This window comes from Pinus tabuliformis, chromosome 3_2 (assembly GCF_031772625.1).
Source record: "Pinus tabuliformis cultivar Carrire ecotype Pingquan chromosome 3_2, CPIR1, whole genome shotgun sequence".
NCBI lineage: Eukaryota > Viridiplantae > Streptophyta > Pinopsida > Pinales > Pinaceae > Pinus > Pinus tabuliformis.
Genome location: NC_142302.1, coordinates 624,402,346 through 624,423,901, shown reverse-complemented (window position 1 = coordinate 624,423,901; position 21,556 = coordinate 624,402,346). Strand labels below are relative to the sequence as shown.

At 37.2% G+C, this 21,556-nt stretch overlaps 1 protein-coding gene across 5 annotated transcripts in view; it reads right to left on the bottom strand.

The window, feature by feature from the left end:
• Positions 1-5,189: 5,189 nt before the first annotated feature.
• LOC149182174 (uncharacterized) overlaps positions 5,190-21,556 on the bottom strand; it is a 176,488-nt gene continuing 160,121 nt past the window's right edge. For all 5 annotated transcript variants that reach the window (XM_089416789.1, XM_089416787.1, XM_089416785.1 and 2 more), the window contains exons 9-10: positions 6,067-6,110; positions 5,190-5,794 (exon numbers count right to left, since the gene is read on the bottom strand). The gene's annotated coding sequence lies outside the window, so the exon portion shown is untranslated. The remainder of the gene's footprint in view (positions 5,795-6,066; positions 6,111-21,556) is intronic.

The following is a 21,556-nucleotide window of genomic DNA, read 5'->3' as shown; positions in this document are numbered from 1 at the left end:
TCAAGTAAGAAGATACACAACTTCCAGGCTTAAAATAATAATTACGAGCATAATAAAATAAACAGACTCACATCCAAGTAATACATCCCTCAAACAACAATACGCTCACCCTTTATTGCTCAGAATTTGGCCTTAGTGAATATTCTCGCGCTCAGCAATGATTAGACAAAGTTTTCAGCCCCAGAACGAAGTGATTCGATTTCATTTAGCTCCAAAAATCGTCTAGGGAATTGTATGATGATATGCCATATTCTCACCAAGGGATTCGACCTAGAAATTTGAAGAAATCCGACCAGGTTCACTTACAAGAAGTTGGACCTTCTTCTCTATTTGAATCTACCAGCAAAGGCCAAGAAACTCGATCCATGAAGCTAGCCACTATAGGGAAAGTAGACCAGATTCTCTATCACTCGTTTCTTTAACAAATCGATTCCCAAATGGCTAGAATATTCGATACTCAAATGGGTCTTCTTCAACCTTAAATAATAAGATAAAAAATATCCAATAAGTTCATAAAATCAATTGATAACACTTGGGTACCTCAGTATTCTTTGAAAATTTGTTCTCCATTAAAGTTCAATGGTGAAATCAAATCTAAACTAAGGTGTCTAGTTTCAACACTGAAATCTGTTATGGCGACAAGAGTTCCAAAAACTTACGCTTCTCCTTCAAACTCTCTCCAAAAACTCTTTCTCCAAAAACTCAAACACACGAATGAATGAAAAGAGACCCCCTCATTTCTTTATTTATATAACTCACATTTTCCCTCCAATTAAATATTTAAAAAGCAATTTTCATTTCTTTATTTAATAAAATGACTTTTATACACTAATTAAATTCACTTCTAATGGAAGGCAATGCTTAATTTGTCTCTGCGGTCACACTAGCCACCCAAAGCCCATTTTTATTATCTTTTTTTATAGATATTTTCATCTTGATTCCAACAAGTTATTACATTAAGGTGTGTCTCCAAGTAATAAACCTGAAACAACACTTTAAACATAATTAATTAAAATGTGTTAATAATGTTGTTTTACAAAAATCGTCGGAATGCAACAAAACCAATAGCAATCTATATGAAATTGATCTCGATGATGAAATATGGTATGAAACCCCAGTCAGACCCATAAAACTCCTCTAAAATCCTTTGGGCCCACCAATGGAGTAATCCCAATCCTATGACCCAGCTAACACAAGCTCTGGAAAACCCTCCTAACCACATCACTAGGTAATCCAAAATTTGGGGACATTACAATGACTTGTTAAAAAGCAAGGTAAAGTAGGATAGAAAAAATAAATAAAGTTAGACATTTGGAAAACAAAATTGTAAAAGAAAAGCATGTCTATTAAATGTAAATTTTGTCGTTGAAAGTGAAACAAAATGAGAACTAAGAACCTCTACAAAAGATAAGAATACAATTTTTTCATACCATTAGAGATGAGAAATGTGGTGAATGTGTGGCATTCTTGTGAAAGAAAAAATATGACAATGTTAGGAGTTCCATTATCAACCACCCATCACATATGTCACTTCTCAAACCATATTTGGAGACAATTAGATCAATTGAGTGATACATGGTTCATTTCTCATACCATCATAAGAAATAGTTAGGCCAATCCAATTAACCTAACTACCTGTGTCTGGATCATTATGATTACAGTTGTTATTTGGAAAATAATTTTTGGCACACATCAAATAGTATGTTTTACCCTTCTTGTAACTAACCTTCTTAATTATGCATTTTAAGTATTAATATATTTCAATTAAGTTCAATTCATTCATATGTTCCCACCCTTGCACCAATTATCTTGTTTTGATTGGTCTTTTCTCCTTGATGCTTTCCCCATGGTTACAATGAAACTAACACACTTATAGGAACCGTTGTTTCCAATTTTTTACAATTGTTTCCTAAAGTTCTTATATCTAATTTGTGGACAAAACTCTAGGCAAGCTACACATCTTGCACTTCCTATTTTCAAAGATACCATACAATGTGCAATTCCAATGCATCTCCCTTCAATATTGTTGTAATGATTGGATTTGTTAAGATCTGTGTTTCTTTGTTTTTCAAATCCATATATATCATATCCCAATGACTTTTCATAACTAATTCCCCTACAAAACAAAGTTCAATCACAATGCTTCAGTGTCAGAAATCATGTTCATTCCTTCTTACAAAAGCAACAATGTCATATCTATAATACACAATTAATCCTAACATGAGTTGTTAAACCTTTTACAAGAGTAGCCTTACAACATAAGCAGCACACTCTAACATTAATCCCCACATATAATCATAACTTTACAACATGTTAGTCCTCATACCTAAAACACAATTTACATACATAATGGACCTTCTTGTCATACAATATGAAGTTTCTTGTTACCGATAAAAAACAAATCAACATTTATACATTAAATCAAGAAAATGTGAGACCGCCAAAACATAGATTAAACTTACACTTGCCAGAATTGAGCACACGAAGAACACCAATATATTGCCGATACAATCACGACTACCCCACTTTATGTATTGACCCAAAACACTAGAGAGGAAATACCATACATAAACAATTGTAAATTCTCTTATAAGTGCATGTGATGAAATAACTACAAATATATTACCTTGTAAACTCACACAATGGTAATATTAAATCTCGCTTTAAACAAATTCAAGAAATCTCCCTACCTTAGCTTTACTTGATGTGCACTAAATAAAAATAACCAACATAGTAGGCTTTTATCAAATAGCAAGCAACCCCACCTTATCACTGTAAAGATAAAATATTAATTATAAATTTAAAGTAACGGAAGAAATACAATCAGCATTAGTATAATGTTTTCAACAACGTTATTATCAATTAGATAATGATAACACACAATAACATTTCTGAAAATCATGAAAATAAACTTTAAATAGCGTATAAAATTATATAATTATACGTTGCCAATACAATCACAACAATTCAACACTTTAAAAGCTGGCCCAAAACATTAGAGAGAAAATACCATACATAGACAATTGTGAACTTTCCTCAGGTAAGTGCATGTGATGATATAACTATCTATATATCACCTTTTAAATTCACATTTCAACAAATTCAGGTGGTCTGTCTATTTCAAGTTTATTTGTCCAATAATGTGCATTAATTAAAAACAACCAGCATAGTAGTTTCTATAAAATATGTGCATTAATTAAAAATAACCAACATGGTAGCTTCTATCAAATAGCAAGCAACCCAAAGATACAACTTCAAGGTAAATGAAGAAATCTCTACATAAACATTACTAGAATATTTTCAACAAAACAATACTATCCATCTATTCAATTATTCAAATTTAATAATATTCCACACCATTTACATAAAAAACCCATAAATTTTACATAATTCTATGAAGCTAATAACAATTCAAGACTTGTATCTTAAAAATCAATGTTTCACCAAGACTTCAAGATAGGGGGGTGCATGGGCGGGGAGACGCACAAGGGGGGACGTGCGAGAGTACTCTTAAATTTTAGGAAAATTTTAGGGGTACATGGACACGCGAGATCTAAAATTCTACTTTCTCCATATAAAATCCAATTTGGTCGAAACCACTCTCAAACATCTGGAGCCATTTCATGATAATATTAAAAATTTAAGTAAGTTGATGAAAAATTAACACTGTCACTTTCACTTTAAGAATTTAACATTACCATTGATTACATAAGCATTAAAAGGGCCCTAAGATTGAATATTAAGCATCAAACTCATAAATCGTTGTTTTGAAAGAAAATTGAGAGATGCGTAGCCCTTTCTGAAAGAGAATATCTACAAACACCCCTTTTTCGGCATCCCCTACACTAGGAAAATGTGTCCCCCACATCTCTCGACATCTCCCCAAAAGGAGACAAAGGGAAATGTTTCCCTCGGCATCCCTAATCCCAAACACGTCATCAGCACCCTTTTGAGGAAAGGCATCCCCTACACTAGGAAAATGTGTCCCCCACATCTCTCGACATCTCCCCAAAAGGAGACAAAGGGAAATGTTTCCCTCGGCATCCCTAATCCCAAACACGTCATCAGCATAAGGTGCATTCACCCCACCCAAGGGGAGCACAACCCCATGGAAAACTGAAAAAAGTCTAGTACTAGATTATATTTAAATGTTGCAAAATTCTCTTACTCATTATCATTTAAAGAATCCTAAGGCTAAAAGTTTTGGAATCGTACTAAGAAGGAAGTAATTTCTACATTTAAATTATTATAATTTCTCCAGAGTTTCATAGATGAAATTAAAGATAAAATTATCAAAGTTCTTCACAAAGTTAGAATGCGGCTTAAACGACGCTATAACAAATTATGCAAATACATACGTGTTTCCATGTGTCTTTTTTATATCTACTACAAAGGAATTTAGTGAAAAAAATCATACGTGGTCATATCTTCAATAGAATGAAATCAAATTTATACAAAAATACTCTGCACAGGCCAACTAATGGTCCAAGTTGAAATTGGGGCATTTTTTGCACGAAAAAAATATACAACGCTTGACTTAACACTTGGTTTTCAATATTTATATAAATAAAAACACCCACTGTAACAACTAGTTTTTCAATATTTTATATAAATAAAACACCCACTGCGATGGATGTTTAAGCGATATGGAAATATTTTAACATGCATGGTTACAACCCACACCATAAAATCCTTTTAATCTATAAAGACGATTTCAAGTGTCCACTACAACATTTTGGTTTAAGTTCAAGGTCATTTCCCAACATTTTCAATTCATCATTTTCCTTGTTTGAAGAATCGAGATAATAAGTTTTACAATTGTATCCAGGTCTATAATAGCGTGCATCTGTACACTACCATTGATGAATTATCAGATGCCGCTTTTTATTCTCTTGATCAGTAAACCATGCATTTTTATTCAATTTCAATAACTGCCTTAATATATATTTCACAATATTCCTGCTGACTGGTTAGTTACCATGTTTTTGGTCAAATGGGGAATTGCCCATCCTGGAAATGTCCTACTGCAACTGATTTATGTTTATCTTCTAAAAAAGAAATCATGAAAATACTGCTTTCCGCCAGATTTTGAAAGCAGATTCTGTAGACAATGTGAGACTAAGCATATTCAAAAATCTGACCATATAGCTTGTTGGCAATTCAACAATACCCATATTCAGCACAGGGACTCAAACACAATACATGTGGGACTCCCACGGGTGAAAAATAAAATGATGGATTTCAAGTACATTTACAGTAGCTTCTGATTGGATGACACTGAAATTATACCACAATACACAACATTCCCACTTCCATCCCCATATTTGTATTTCAATTTTTTTGTGAATTATAATGTCTGGCATCAAATAAGTACCCTCGTTATATACAATGAATAGTTAATATAGAAGATATTTAAAAAAAATCCCTTGCATACAAGAGGCCAAACTTATTATTCTGTAGACAATTTGAGAAACTATCAAGGCTTATAGTTTTATAATGAATTGATTTATCATAGCTATCCCCTCTCATATAATTGCCAATGATTTCCATTACAAGAAACGCTTCATCTTTGAAACTGTAGCTCCAGAATGTGGAGATATGTATTGGCCATAAAGAAGCTCATTGAACTCCTATGGACATTCAAATACTAGGCAAGCCAATGCAGAAACAATCTTCCTGGATGATTTGCTCATGAATCTATACACCATCTCAAAATGAGTAAACCACCAAATTTCTCAAGGTCATGATAATCACCTGTTTCACATTTGCTCACTTACATTCCCATGATAGCTTACTGCAAACAAAAAACTAGGTTTTAATAAACAATACGAACATCACAACTACTAAATATATCCTAATCAGAGATTTATATACAATCACATGTCAAGCTGTTCTAAGGTGCACAAAAAGATTCTCCCAGTCTGAAAAGCAAAGCAATTCTAAGGTACTGCAATTCCATTCAAACTGCAACTCCCATTTTAAGAGTAACAAGACTCTGCAAAAGGTAGTGCAATTGGCAGGAAGTGATAATGGAAACCATCCCAATAATAGTTTTGGAGAACATACCTCCAAAAACCTCCCAACATCTGATGTCCTCCTTGCCACAATGCCTGCTATACACAAACAAATAAAACTTTATGAAAATGTACACATCTAGGATTTCTGAAAAATATTTGCGCATGCAGCCAAACATATCAAAGATGAAAAACTAATCAAAATAAGGGCATGTACATTGCATCGGAATACTATTTTACAAGTAATGCACAACAATTAATGAACAGAAGTCAAAGCACAAAATGCGCAGCCATCAAAAGAAGCCAACAGAAAAATATTCTGAAATAGTTAACTAGTGTCAATCAGCAGTAGCACGTTTAAGAAATATAATTTTGGAGAATCTCAATCCACGGACCCCAGCTAAAAAGCTATTCTACCATGATAATGATAAGCTTCATGAAAACTGATGCCGACTATGGCATTGAACTTCCAGCCCAGCTTTCTTTAAAGACTTTCTTTTCTTTATAAAGAAAGCAAGAGGTAAGTAGATAAGATATGTTGAGATAATTATGCTGATAGGCATGCCTATTTTGGAATAGGGCTCCATAATTTAATTATTAATAATTAATATTAATAAGCAGATGGTAGAGATTTTACTTCCACACAATATTCTAGAATATTTTTTGTAGTAGTTATGCACTTACTGCCCTTTTACCTAAATTGATTAAGTTAAAAACAAATGTCATATGACATGAGTTATGTTTTTTGAACATGTGGTATTAGTGAGCCATGTTATTCTCTCATGGAATTGTAACAAAACCTATTTACAAGTTGATAATTTCCATGGTAAAATGGGGTGAATCTCCATGGTTAAGAATCTTGTTACATGCTTTTTAAAATGTATATATTTTTAACTCAATAAGCTAGTTAATTTTTATGATTTTCTTAAGCTTGGCAATATGAAATGTATCCTGAGTTAAGTATTTTGATGCCTATCGGCATTTTGATGTCCAACAAAGATTTAAAATATGTTTAAGATAAGACAAGTTAATATTATTAATTCCAACAAAAGAACATGTTCAGTAGATGAATGGGACTCGAAAGTGTTGTAAAATGTAACTAATGTTCGGTCTTCATATTGACATGATCTTTGTAAAGGATGTAATAAAGAGAACAAAATTATTTTTGTATACCTTGCTGCATGGTTTCATGAGCAAGATGTTCATTTATTTATTAGTGGCTCCCATTGAGAACCTTAGGATTTATTGACATGTCAAAGAGCCAAAACATGTATGAAGCAGCTCTTTTTGAGCATAAGAAAAATATATTTGTGTCATAAACAATGTCGGCTTGGAAATCAAATTAAAAGGCAGTCAAGTCGGCTCAAATAATAGACACATCGGTTCAGCAATACAAGTCAGCTTATTTATGGAGACAGAACCACTATATATACCCCATTAGGGTCTGCACAGAAAGAGCGACAGAACTCAGATACATCTGAGATTTTCGGACAAAATTACAGGGTTTCAGAACTTCACATAAACCTCTGCTACTTCAGATATATCTGAAATTTCGCTAATAATCTCAGTGATATCTCGGACAAGCAATGGAACAGGAATCTCAGATGAAGACTCTGTTGCAGTGTGACAGTTGAAGGAGTCTAAGTTTTCGGATGGATATTACAGTTTCTGGCATAATGAGATGACAGTGACAAAGATAATCAGAGTCTCAACTATTACAGTCTCGGCATAATGAGAAGGAGCAGTGGTGACAGTGACAAGGATGATCACAGTCTCAACCTAATGATGATGGAAGGATCTCATAGTGACACACTTTATCTCGACTTACATTAAGGTGCAGTCATGATCCTATCACAGTCATGATCTCGTTCTTGAAGGTTATGATCTTGATGATGTTGGAATTTCTAATTCTAACCCGTTAGAAATTCTTCCTGTATTATCTGGTTTATTTCTTCTTACTTGTTTAATTACTTAACAAGTTATTTACCATGTAAATATTGAAAATAAACACAAGTACAGTATCAACATCTACAGATCATCAACTGAAAGAAAACAAGCACACAAGTGACACCGTTATTTTTGGACCAATGTCCCCTGAAAAACCCAATGCGGGAAAACCGGTGTAGCTATTTAGAGGGTTTTATTATTATGCAGTTTTCAGAATACAACTAGGGTGCCAGAAATGGCTCACCCAACAGAGAATGCCCTTGGCAGTAGTACCTCTCCTCGGAGACAGATATCCCGGCAGAATAATCACCGAATGAACAATCCCACAACAACAATTGTAGCTCCCATTGCTCTGCGTCACCCTATCCAGCTCACCAACACCCAATTTGTCCCATGAAATCCCTCCAACACTGCCTCTTGGCCCTACGTCAGCTTCTGGAGCCTCTGCGTCAGCCCCTAGACCCTCTGCGTCTCACACGCTCACCTCTCCTGGCTTTGTGCAACTCCTGGCTGCCTCTGCGTATCACCCAATTGTCTCTCCGTCAACCTCTTTGGGCTCTGCGTTGTCTCTCTGGTACCAACTCTGCCTTTCTGCTATGTATTCACTGCCCCTCACTGCTGATCACTGACTCTATCTATCTCTCTTAGCAAACGCTGCTCAAGTGAATAGAATGACTGATCAATCTGGTGTGTTCTCCAACTGACCCTCAAGCCTCCTCTTATACTTTTCTCGTTGGTCCATTAACGACCGAGATTAAATCTCTAATCAACGGCTAACATTAGATTTGGCTTGATCCATGACTTTTGAAACATTCTAACCCAGTTTTATATTAATACCCATTAATATTTTATTTTAAATTTTTTCCTAAGTTTAGACAATAGGAACTCCATTAAAAATATTAATTATTTTAATATCTTCCAAACCGGTTAGAATCTGCCCAAACCATTTCTGGGTCTTGGATATCTCATGTGCTTTAGCCTCTCCCCCAATTTTCATGGCTAAAGCACATCCGATGCTACCCCAAATCAACAGATGAATGTGCAGAGATAATCTCAGTGGTGATCTTAAGGAGCAGTGACGGTGCTACAATGATGATCTCGGTGAAGCAGTAATGATGATGATGATCTCAGCAATAAGAAGAGCATTGGTGTCTTGGTCTTGGAGTGGCTTGATAGGTCAAGGGTCATGGTCTTGATATTCGTCAATTAGAATCTCTATAAGAAGAATTATGTGTGGGTTTTCCTCTCCAAGAAGGAGAGGTTTTGGCCCTGGTGGAATGCTAACTTCTTGTGTTTTTGTATCTTTGTTTTAGTAGCAGTTTGATGAAGTAAACACACACACTCATAATAAGAAGATCAAGATAAGATAAATAGTAAAATCATTTCACAAATTGTTATCAAGTATAGAAGAATTTATCTAATGCTAATTGCCCTAGATTCGTCAACAAAAAATACACCTAGGGAGCTAAGTACACAACTAAGAGAATGAGGACAAAATGAGATGAGCACAAAAATAAATATCCCATTATATTGAAACTATGAAAGAAAGCATTTTGAATAGATGAGCAGGAACAATATAATGACAAGAAATGTTCCACCATGGCTTATATTGGGATTCTCATCATTAGTATCACCTATTGCCTCCTATCTAGCCTTTGCCTCTACCTCATTTCCCCAGGGACAAAAGTGAATGCCATACAATTTAGACCTTGAAAACAAAACATATCACATACACAGTTCTAAAATGAAAATTGTATTCCAACTCAACAAACAAACTTTGCCACTCCTCAAGGCTCTATCCTTAGACAACCTTTCAAACTCTAACAAATTCCAAACACAACTTTTACACAATCATAAAATCAAATCTTAAACTTCTTTCAAAATCAAAATTGGCACTTCATCCAAAATCCAAAAAACTTTATTCATTTTAACAATAATTTTTACTCAACTATAAAATAAAATATTCTTTCATAATGGAAATTTTATACAACATCCTCCTGATAACTTAGGCTACAACTTTCAAAATTGCAATACAAACCATCAAAATCAATACATGTATTACACCCTTCCCACCAAGCCAATACTCGAGGGCATCCATACCTTAATGGCCAACCTAACCCAGCTCCAAATCATCCTCCTCAACATCTAAATCTTAGGCCACAAATTTCCTACACAAAATAGATATGCAATCCTCTTGCTCCACACATTGTTGCAACTTCGTTTCATCCTACCATACGTAAATTGCCCAAATTTAATAGTATTGCAGATCATGATATTCTAACCCATGTACATGACTTTACCCTCACTTGGATAAAGAGCATGCCTTACAAATACATGGTCCTTAAACTCTTCCTATCCTTTCTAACTAATGATGCTCTTATTTGGTTCTAGCATCTCCCTAATGGTTCCATTTAGACTTTAAAACCATTAGTATACCAAATTGCCAAAAAAAATTAATATTACTAAACATGATGTCTTAGGTATTGGTACCTTTTTCAACTTAAAACAAGCTGCGAAAGTGTAATATTCCTAATGGAAATATACAATGTTAAACAAAGCAAACGTAGCAGAAACACATACAAAAATTTACAACACATTTAACAACCAAAAATCTCCATGAACTGCATTGATTTGAGCCATTTTATTAATAAATGAGAGGGTGCAATGTGGTGTTGGAAAGTGTGCACTTGGGCTTGCTCAAGGCAAGCTAAATAAAAGCCCAAATGAACAATAAGAAATCCCTCTCAATATGTTGCTTCTCTCTCCTAGCTCTGTGCTGAACTTCTTAGAAAATATGATGTTGGCTGCAAAAAACAACTGCTAAGACCTCCTCGGATGCTCAAAAAATTCCGGGAAATTAACCCTAGACTCTCCACCAATAACCCACAAAAACCCATGAAGGAATTGGCCAAATGTTGACCTTGGAATTTCAGCCCAATTTTCCCCTAGCTCCTCTAGCCGCTGGCTGAGTTCGGGCCCTTGTTTGACCCCTCAAAACTGCCAAGAAAATTATTCCAAATTAGTCTTGGCCTCTCCTCAATAAACCCAGAAAAGGTTTGTCCTAGTTTTAATGCTCCAAAATTGACCCCCAAATGTTTGGCCCTCCTCCACAAGAAGAACATGTAACCTGAAGCAAATGTTGTGTGCGTTGCTCCACCAAAATGTCGGAAAAGCCCCAAAACCCTTCCCCATACTCCACCTCAAGTTTCAGCCCCTAACTCCCTTCACTCCACAACCTCCAAGCATGCATCCTCCAAGAGTTGCACAATCCCTGTGTTGTTGTTGCCAATCCTCTCCATAAACTCGCACTCCCTGCTGCTGGTACAAACTGGTATAAATAGGACTCCCTCCTTGGGTTGGCACTCGAAGTCCATCGAAGCAAGGGTTAAGATCTCCACTCAAAGACACTCGTGTGCTAAACAACAATGTAGACTTGGCTTCCGCTCAAGCGTGCTATGTCAAAGACACAATTTCTGAATAGATAAATGAATGACCAAAATGAGTGCCTCTTGCTCTATTTATCAAAGAGCCTCCAAGATGCCCATGTGGGCCCAGCTCGACTTTCCCCACCAACTTCGCTCCAATGGGAGTCTTCCACATGTGGGCTGTAATTCTCCATGGGGTGGCCCCCACACTCCACTAGAGCCGCAATATTTCCCTTCCTAATGTTTCGGTACCCACTTAATCCCAAAATTCATGTGGGACCTTTGAACCCACATCACCTAAATGCAAACATGAAATAAGACAAAATTGGGCAAGATTGATATTTCCCTTAGCAATATTGCTAAGTGGGAATATCACATAAAGAATCCAACATTAAACAAGTATAATAAGATTTGGCAAGGTAGATTGCAAAGCAACATTTACACTACTAAATGTTCGGTTTAAATTATCCACTGCTATTGACACAAAAACAACTAATGAATCAATGTGCAACTCGATTTATCCTATAGAAACCATGCTAGTCAGGAAGCAACTTTGAATGAATTCCAATTCCGCCAACCATAAGCTTTTTCCCTTCTTGAAATTGTTTTGAATTTGTCCTCATCAAGAAATAATCGTGTCTTTCAAATGTTTTCCTCATGTTTTGTATGATGTATAAGTTCCTTTTTCCTATTTGATTCCTTCAACCACTGAACATATGCATCATTCTTACGCATTAAGGCTTTGTCGTGATTAAGTTTTTAATGAGATTTGTAATTACTCCAAACGCTGCACATTAGAGTGCAGCTGAAATGGTTTTGAGTTATATAATGGGACTTTGGAATATGATATCTTGTACAATAGAACAAATCATTTTCCATTGATAAGTTTCATAGATTCAAAATAGGCAAATTTAAAGAATGAGAAAGGATCTACTTCATGTTGTCGCAGGGTGGCATCATCATTTACCCCAATATAAACACTAGATGCATTCCCTCAAAATCCCTCTAGGCCAGTTGAGTTGGCTCTCATAGACCATGGGTGGACACCAATCACCATAATCCTTTGCCAGACAAATCTTGCTAATGTCCCATATTTAGGAGTCACAAACAAAGATTCACCTCATTTTCAAGTGTCGCTTCTACTATGAGATTAGAGAACAATATTGTTGCCTTCGTAGGGACATAGGCAGCTCCCTTTCCACTTTCTTCCAGTATCATGATCAAAGATGCCTAGCCCTCTTCATTAGGAAAATACTCTACCACAAATCCTAGTGTTGGTATGGCCCACCCTGCCCCACCAAGAGACTACAAAGAGAATGACCTCATATTTTCATGTCACCTCACCAAACGAGGGCAACAAGACCCAAGGGGATTCATAGTAATATAGACCACACATTGGTGTAACCATATGGCTCCCCCCAACTTCCACACCCTAGAGGTCAAGTAATATATTTTAGACCAATTCAAAGACACCAAACCAAACCTCTAATTGTACATCATCATAGTGACAGATAGACTAACTCAAAATAAATCTAGAGCAATGAGCCTCTCGCCCATCGAACTACCCCCTTTCTTAGTGCCTCTCGCCCAAAGAAATGAGCCTCCCTTCACTTGAGACTAGTTAGTGCTATAGTAAATCATCACAAGGTTTAGTGTAAGAATTATCCATTCATTTTCATTCATAATTATTATTCAATATACATTACAATTGTCTACTTATAACATTGGTTTTAGAGATCACTACTTTGATCCATACATACAACACCATCCATTGTTCGTGCCATCCACACAACTACCAACAATCAAGTCAAAATGTGCTTTTGTCACCATACCACCCAATCGTAGTTACCATAAAACTACTTGTATCAAAATCTTTTGCACTCATACCGCCTACCATGGCGTACCATCGCCATTTCCTCCACCCTCATCCCATGTTCGTACCATCGTGCCCTCCAACACTACTACCAACCCCCACTAACATCGTATAGTCACAATCACCAATCAAAATTGACCACCATACAATCAATGCCATCACCCATCACAAACACTCCTCAAATTCTACGCCATCAAAATCATACAATTAGGTGTGTCTGTAAAACCCCCTTCATACTAGTCATGTTGTATGCAGACATTTAAATTTTTCATTATTATTAGAATAATGCTATTTTAGTGTTTAATGCTCATTTGGATAAGATTGTCTGTGATCTTATTAGCAGTTTCTTCTTAGAAACTGGTTGTTTCTATTTCTGTAAATACATTTGTATTATTTATTGAGCTTCATTGCTCATTGTAAATTCAATTCATTCAATGATTATGGTATCAGAGCTTAGGTAATTTTTCGAAATAATTTTTCATTGTTTGAAAAATTCCGTGCCTCATTTCGAAATTGCTCTCTAGGAGTCTGAATTTTTTTTTACTGGGCGTCACAATTTCTGAGCCGCAGTAGCACAATCTCGCCTGGGGACAATCATTTCTTTGCCGGCTAAGTCAAGACCAGCAGTTGGTGGAAGACCGCCTCTCTCAGCTGTGTATCTCCAATACGCGTCTCTCATCGTTTACAAAAGAGTCCGAAGACTGTGTGAAAACCACGTCGTCGAATTCGAAACTAAGATTTGGGGGAAGAAGCAGGCTGTTGAAAGACCAAACATGGCCACTGTTACAGGATCTCTTGCTTTGTGCCTTCACCGGAATCCGAGATCGAAAGCATCGTTTCACCGAGGGTAATTCTGGAGAGGGAGACATAGTAGAAGGTGTGGACATGGCTGTTATTCAGCATCGGCACTACCACGGCTCCGTTGGGCACCGCGGCCCGTCCGAACTGTAGAGTGCTCGAGGATTCGGAGTCACGGTCTACGAGACAGGAAATCGACGGAAGCAACTGAGAGTGGGTACATGAAACTGTTGGCATACACAAACGTTACACTATCTCCCTCCGCCAAATTCTCGTCGTTGTTCACCAAGCAGTGGTTGTACGCTAAGAGCCTGAATGTGCTAGGGTTTACCGATAAAGTCGACACAAAAGAGCCTACAATTTCTACGAAAAATTCAGGTATATCGTTTGGCAAGGTGGATTTTATAAACCTGTGCGTGAGGCTGCATTCCATTTGGACGTGATCCTCTGCGACAACGTCTTCACCTGAGACTACAAACAACATTTTCTACAGCTGTGTAGGGTATTTGGCACTGTTTGGGCAGCACAATTATTCTCTGAGCCAATAGCCCTATTCTCAAGTACTTATACTTACCTGTGGCGGAAAAAGAAATTTGAGGCCTATTTGTGATAACAATTCACCTTTGTAACACTACCTGAGGCAGTTTTGTGGCACAAACTCTAGTAGCGTTGGAGGCTCTGTTGGTGGTAGTGGACCCTTCTGGAGGTCACTTTGTGACAGCAGATCCTAGCTGAGGTGGTTCTTTAGTGCAAGTCTGTGGCATCAAAGAGACATCAGGAGGCAGAAATTACTAAGGCCGGTTGCAAGGGCCAAGTTTTCATTATGGTTCTCTTTCATATTGCACCAACACCTGTTAGATTTTGTCCGGATCAACTGGCATCTGCATTTGAAATCCGTGATGGATTCCTTTGTTGTTTTCTGTCTTGGAAAACGTGCAGATCGCCTCGCTAACAAATCTGATGTTGGAAGGCAGTCAGTGCTTTAATGGCACCAATTATAACATCTGGAAATATAGAATGTTGACCATTTTTTAATATAGGCGTCTTGACCAGCTTGTTTTGGGAAAAGAGCTCAATCCTGGTACACCTGGTGCAGATCAAGATAAGTTTGATGATCGCAATCAAAAGGCTGCTATGCTTCTCAAACTCTCTGTGACTGATGATCAGTTACCACAGATTCCTTCTGACAAGACAGTGGTCAAAATCTAGCAACATTTGAAGGAATTGCACAAGACATCCGACAAGAGCAGAGCTTTCTTTCTAAAGCATCAGTGGTTCTCCATCATGATGGACGAACGTATGTCTTTACAGGAACAACTTAACAAGATTAAAGACATTCGAGATCAGCTCGAAGCCATTGGTCGGACCATGGAGGAAGAAGATATGGTAGTCATCACTCTGAAAAGTCTACCAAAACCTTATGAGCACTTCATCGAAACACTCAACATTACCTCCACTAATGTTGATCTGAAGTTTCCGGAGTTATGCACCAAACTCCTGCAGCAGGATCGTTGGAAACAGCGGTTTGGTAGTAGTGCTTCATCAGCCTCCTCATAAAATGCTTTTGCTGCCAAATGTCAATCCTCTCAGTCCTTTCAACAGAAAGGTTCTTCTCAGCCTTCTAGTCTTGCTAAGAAGAAAAATGTGCAGTGTAATTACTGTCACAAATTCGGCCACATGAAGAAAGATTGCCAACAGAGGATTGCTTCTCAACAGAAGAAGTAGGGAGGGTCTCATCAAAAAGCAAATGTTGCAAAACATTCCGAGCAGAAGGAATCTACCTTTTATGCCTTTATGGCTAAGAGGTCCTCAGATCATGGCCCGTCATCTGCTTGGTACATTGACTCTGGTGCATCAAGTCATTTCTCTCACACGTGTGACTGGTTTACTGACTTCTCATCTTTCAGTGATTTCATGGTATTCGGCGGAGGTGAGGAGTACACAGTGGTTGGCAGAGGTACAATTCAAATCCAGTCTGATGGGCGCACACTCATCTTCTTGAATGTGTACTATGTTCCTGGTATGGAAATCAATCTGTTGTATCTCAGCCAGATTATGAAGAACTCTCCTCAGCTTGATGTGGTGTTCAGTGCGCACAAGTGCTCCGTTATTGACAGGTAAACTCGTCTTACGGTTGTTGTTGGCCTAGAGGATCATGGCCTATACCGACTTCTTGACACTGGTGATTCTCCAGAAGTGGCTCTAGCAGCTCGTGTTTCTCCCATCAACACTCTGTGGCATCAGAGATATGGGCATCTAAACATTCAGTATCTCTCTCAGCTATCTCGGGAGGAACTTGTGTCAGGGTTACCTGATATTCAGACTCAGCAGTTGGGAGTGTGCGGTGCCTGTCAGGCTAGCAAGCAACATCAGTCTTCATTCAAGGATGGAGAATCTTGGCGCGAATCTAAGGTACTCCAGTTAATTCATGCTAATATTTGTGGTCCTATGAATACATCTTCAATTATTGGTTGCAAATATTTTTTGCTTATTCTAGATGATTTCAGTAGAAACATGTGGGTGTACTTTCTAAAACATAAATCTGATGTATTTAGTATCTCTCAGAAGCTTAAGTCCTTAGTTGAAAAAGAGTCTGGCTATAATATCATAACTCTTAGGACAGATAACAGCGGGAATTTTGTTCTTCTGCTTTCTTCAACTTTTGTGATACCCATGGCATCAAATGCCAGTTAACTACACCCTACACTCCTCAGTAGAACAATGTTGTCAAATGTCACAACCGTACGGTTGTTGAAATGGCTCGTTCCATGTTACAACACAGGAGTGTTCCGAACAAATTTTGCGCTGAAGCAGTGTTTACTGCTCTCTATCTTCTTAACCGATCACCTACTCAGGCTGTTAAGGGGAAGACTCCAGAAGAGGTTTGGTCTGGCCGTAAGCTTAAGATCAGTCACCTCAAAGTGTTTGGCTCGGTTGCATTTGTAACTTGTACAACACATATCATTATTGTTGATAATGTAACCAGTTTCAGTGTTCATAATTGTTGTACTCATTTCAATATGTATCCTCCGTAATAAACAAAGAAGAAAAAGAAAAATATATTATTTTTAAAGCATGGGTTTCATGCTCATTAATGATGGTCTTCTAGGTAAAAGCATGTTCTTCATCCTTCTAGGGTTTGTTAGGTCTTAGGATTTATTGTCATGAGTCAAAAGAGTCAACATCATGTTTATAAGACCCTTCCGGGCAAAATGTAGATGGAAAAAGAATTTATTTAGAGTCTAGAAAGTCGTAAAGTACAAGTCGTCCTTGGCAGTGACAATTTAGCCTAGAGAAGCAGTTCGACCTCATTTAATACTCACTCACCAAAGAAGTTCGATCTCAAGAAGGAAGTTCGATCTATAGTTGGGAAGCAAAGGAAGAAGAGAGTGAAGGTCTAGAAGGAAGGAAGGACGAAACTCTTGTTTTTGGGCTCAATCTCTCTCACACGTGAGAAGGATTAGGGTCTCTACAGCTTCCAAGAAGGGTCGAAATTGCAGGACTGTGTTGCAGTAAGACAAAATGCAATATCTTGTTGCTAGGAAGAATAATACTCTATCTTCACCTCGTTGACCTTAGGAGGAGTTATCTTGCTCTAGCAAGTTCTAAAGAGGAAGCTAAAATAGAGTTTCTGCAACACCGACAAGGGCCAAAATCGCAGGTTGAAAGTGCAGGACAAGTTGCAATATTGAAGCTGGAAGGTCAAAATTGCAAGTTGAAGCTAGTTGATGCAAAATCAAGGAAGGACTTGTTGGAAGGGTTGACTTGGTACTTGGAGAAGGATTAGGTCTAGGGTCGGTCTTTGTCTCATTGGAAGCATATTCTATAAGAAGAGAAGAGTTTTTCAGGTTTTCACCCTGGAGGAGTTTTGCACTGGCTAAGAGGCTAATTTTTGTGTCCTCTATTGTTATTGTTTCATTCTTGATAATTGCTTGATGAAAATATCTAACTAAAGAACAAAAGAAGATGAACTAAGTTCACAAGCAAATATTAAGGTTAAGGAAAATTGATATAATAAGTTGCCACTTTGCATTTTCCAACATGGTGTCAAAGCTAAGGTGAACAGGAAGGCAGTTGGAAGGATTATCTTGTGGACACAAAGAAGGGCTTGCTTGACAAGGGGAATCATTTGTGGAAGACATATTGATGTGGAAAAGGGTTTCTACATTGAAGTAGATCAAGACCACATCAAGCTCTCATCAAAGGAAGGCTTGAGAGGGAGACTACAAGAAAGGTTGTCTCTTGAAAGAAGGAGATCTATATAAAGGCTCACTGAAAGGAATCTTTGAAGGAAGCATCAAAAGATCTTGGAAGTTGTTGGAGGAATCCTAGGAAACATCTTTCAAGAACATTGTTGAAGATTCCTCAAAGGTCTTGAAAAGGTTGAAGACATCATCAAAGAAGAGGAGAATCTTGGTCATCAAGTATCATATTTTTACTCTATGTCTGAATCTACTGGTCATATGAGTTCTTTCTGCAAGGAGATCAATAAGCTTGTTGGTGCATCAAACTACCTAGCATGGAAGAAAAGGATTGACCTTGCACTCACAGAACATGAAGTAATGGGTTATAACTTATATCACTAGTGAATTTAGTGAATCGAGCAAAGACAACACTCAAGAACGAGCAAAGTACAAGAAAGGGGAAGTAAGGGCTCAAAGGATCATACTTGAATCTATCAAGGATCCTCTCGTTCCATTTGTTGCAAATTTGAAAACTTTCGAGGCTATGTACAATAAGCTAGTGCTTGTACTATGTAAGTACATCAGGACAAAAGGTGTCTTTGCGGAATAAGCTATACAACATGAAGAATTCAAAGGATGAAAACTAATGAAGATCTCTCAATTAAGAGATCACTTGCAAGGGCCAGGGGAGACTATTTTTTACTCGGAAATGACCATATGTGTACTAAATGCATTGCCACCAGAATGGAGCAACTTTGCAACCAACATCTACTCCAAGAAAGATTCAACTCCATTTGATGAGTTGTGGGCACAATGCATTTTGGAAGAATCCAGGATCAAGGTGAAAGATGATATTGGATCAGATGAACAGTCTCAAGCCTATCTAGCTTGAATCAAGAAGATGAAGAAGGGGAAGTTTGGAAAGTCCAAGAAGAAAGATATGTCCAAGGTTCAATGCTTCAAGTGCAATGAGTATGGACATTATAAGAGGGATTGTCCTAGCCTACAAAACAACAAGAGAAAAGAAAGAAGCGAGGCTCACATAGTTGAGGAAACAGGTGAACTTGAGGAGAAGCCAAAGAAAGAAGTGAAAGATCCCTACTATTAGAGGTGGCATTTTGTTTGTCAGGTTCTTTGTAAAAATTGGTGTTTCCTTTAGAAGAGTATGCATTATTGTTTAGGTTGTAGCATCATGGGAAGAAGCATGTCATAGTAGCATATGAAGAATCTACTTGGTTAAGTTGACTTTATAAAAATCATCTTGGAGAAAGATAGACCATTTTGCATATTGTTCATTCAGCCATTATCTAACACTAGGTCAGAGGTTGTCATCTTTCTTGAATGGATCATTATGATACAAGAAGAACCATCATTTTGGAAGGTTCTTAGGAGAAGCATTATGACAAGTTTAGTATACATTCCATGTAATGTGGAAATAATACTCTTAAAGCGATGAAGGAATGCAATGTGTCAGGTTGCAAGTCCATTATAAGATATATAACTAGATAATGGAATAAAAAGGCATAAAGTATACACATTGGAAGTGACTCTTGGTTAATATTCATGTAAGTAGAATCTTGTAACATGTTTAGAATGATTGTATGATGTTTGAAAGGAAGAACTTGACTTCCTTAAGGATGTATAAAAGAATAAGACTTTCTCTAGATTATATTAATGATTAACATTAATATGATCTCTGGAAGAAAAAGTTATAACTTGGTAATCAAGTTCGATCCTTGGGCACTCTGATGCATGAAGGAAGATTCATATGGAGATGGACCATGGGCATGATGATTGAACGAGACGGTCATCAAGATGAGGTAAGTCTTATTTTAATTATTGTTGGTTATCTGGTTAACATATTAGTTTGCTACCTAAAATGATGTTGCAAGTATACGTGGTAACAGTTGAGGCAAGTTCAACTGTATGAATGGAATATGTATGTTGAGAGAAGCTCAATAATATGGATACCTAACAATTGTGAAGTCAAGATAAGGTCATCTTGGTATTGAAAGGTAGTAGTGCAAGAAGATAACCTGAAGGTCAAAGGGAATATCACTTTCATGGAGAAGCTTGAAGCTTGGGAAGGCTCAATACAATGCCTTCATCTATGATAACCAAGATGGAAGTGATGAGAAAGAAGAATGACCTAGAACCTGTCACAAGATTGAAGAGTGAAGATGGCTTCATGATACCTCAAAAGGAAGCAGGCTTGATATGATGAGATGTGAAGGAAAGAGGGATCCATGCAGCTATAGAGAAAAAGTAGCTGGTAGTGTTATAAGGACAAGCTATAAGGCTTCTGATGTTGACTTCCCAAATAAAAAGGAAGTTTGGATCTCCTATGGTTTTGAGAGGGAGTAAAAGGAGTCTACTTGAATAGGAGCAAGGTTTTGTTCTCAAGTTAAAAGGAGAATATGGATATCCTCTCTGATTGAAAGGGAATGATGTTGCACATCACATTTGCATTCTATTCTTCAGGTACGGAGAGAGAATGGTACAGGATTGGATAAGCATCTGTGGTTTCCTTGGGGATAAAGCATTCAAGAAAGGAAAGGGATCGACACTCTTTGAGGATGGGATAGGTATCCAAGACAAGAGTGGTTGAAGAGGACCGATATTATTGAGGACTCGAGATTAAAGATCCAAGATAAGAATAGTCCTAAAAGGACATACCTTGTGAACATCCGGATGGGGTATGTACCTTGTAGAGGTAGTGCAGTATCACACATAAAGCCTCCCTGCATAATGCTCTTGAATGAAATAAGATCTTGTCTAGTTAGGCCTCAGAGATAGTGTTGGTCATAATGATGATGCTTACAGTATGGCTTATCAATCCGACTATTTTTATGAGAACCCTTTCGTTTGAGAACGATGTTGCACTGGTTGTACAATTATGAATACCTCCCTAGTTAAGAGGGAGAATTAAAAATGTAACTAGTTTCGGTCTTCATATTTGTTGTACTCATTTCAATATGTATACTATGTAACAAACAAAGGAGAAAAAGAAAAAAATATTATTTTTAAAGCATGGGTTTCATGCTCATTATTGATGGTCTTCTAGGTAAACGAATGTTCTTCAGCCTTCTAAGGTTTGTTAGGTCTTAGGAATTATTGTCACGAATCAAAGGAGTCAACATCATGTTTATAAGACCCTTCTAGGCAAAATATAAATGGTAAAAGAATTTATTTTGAGTCTAGAAAGTCTTAAAGTAAAAGTCGACCCTGGAAGTTATAAGTCAACCTAAAGGAGGGAATTCAACCCCTTGGAAAGGCTATATAAGGACGCAGTTTGACCTCATTTAGTACACTCAC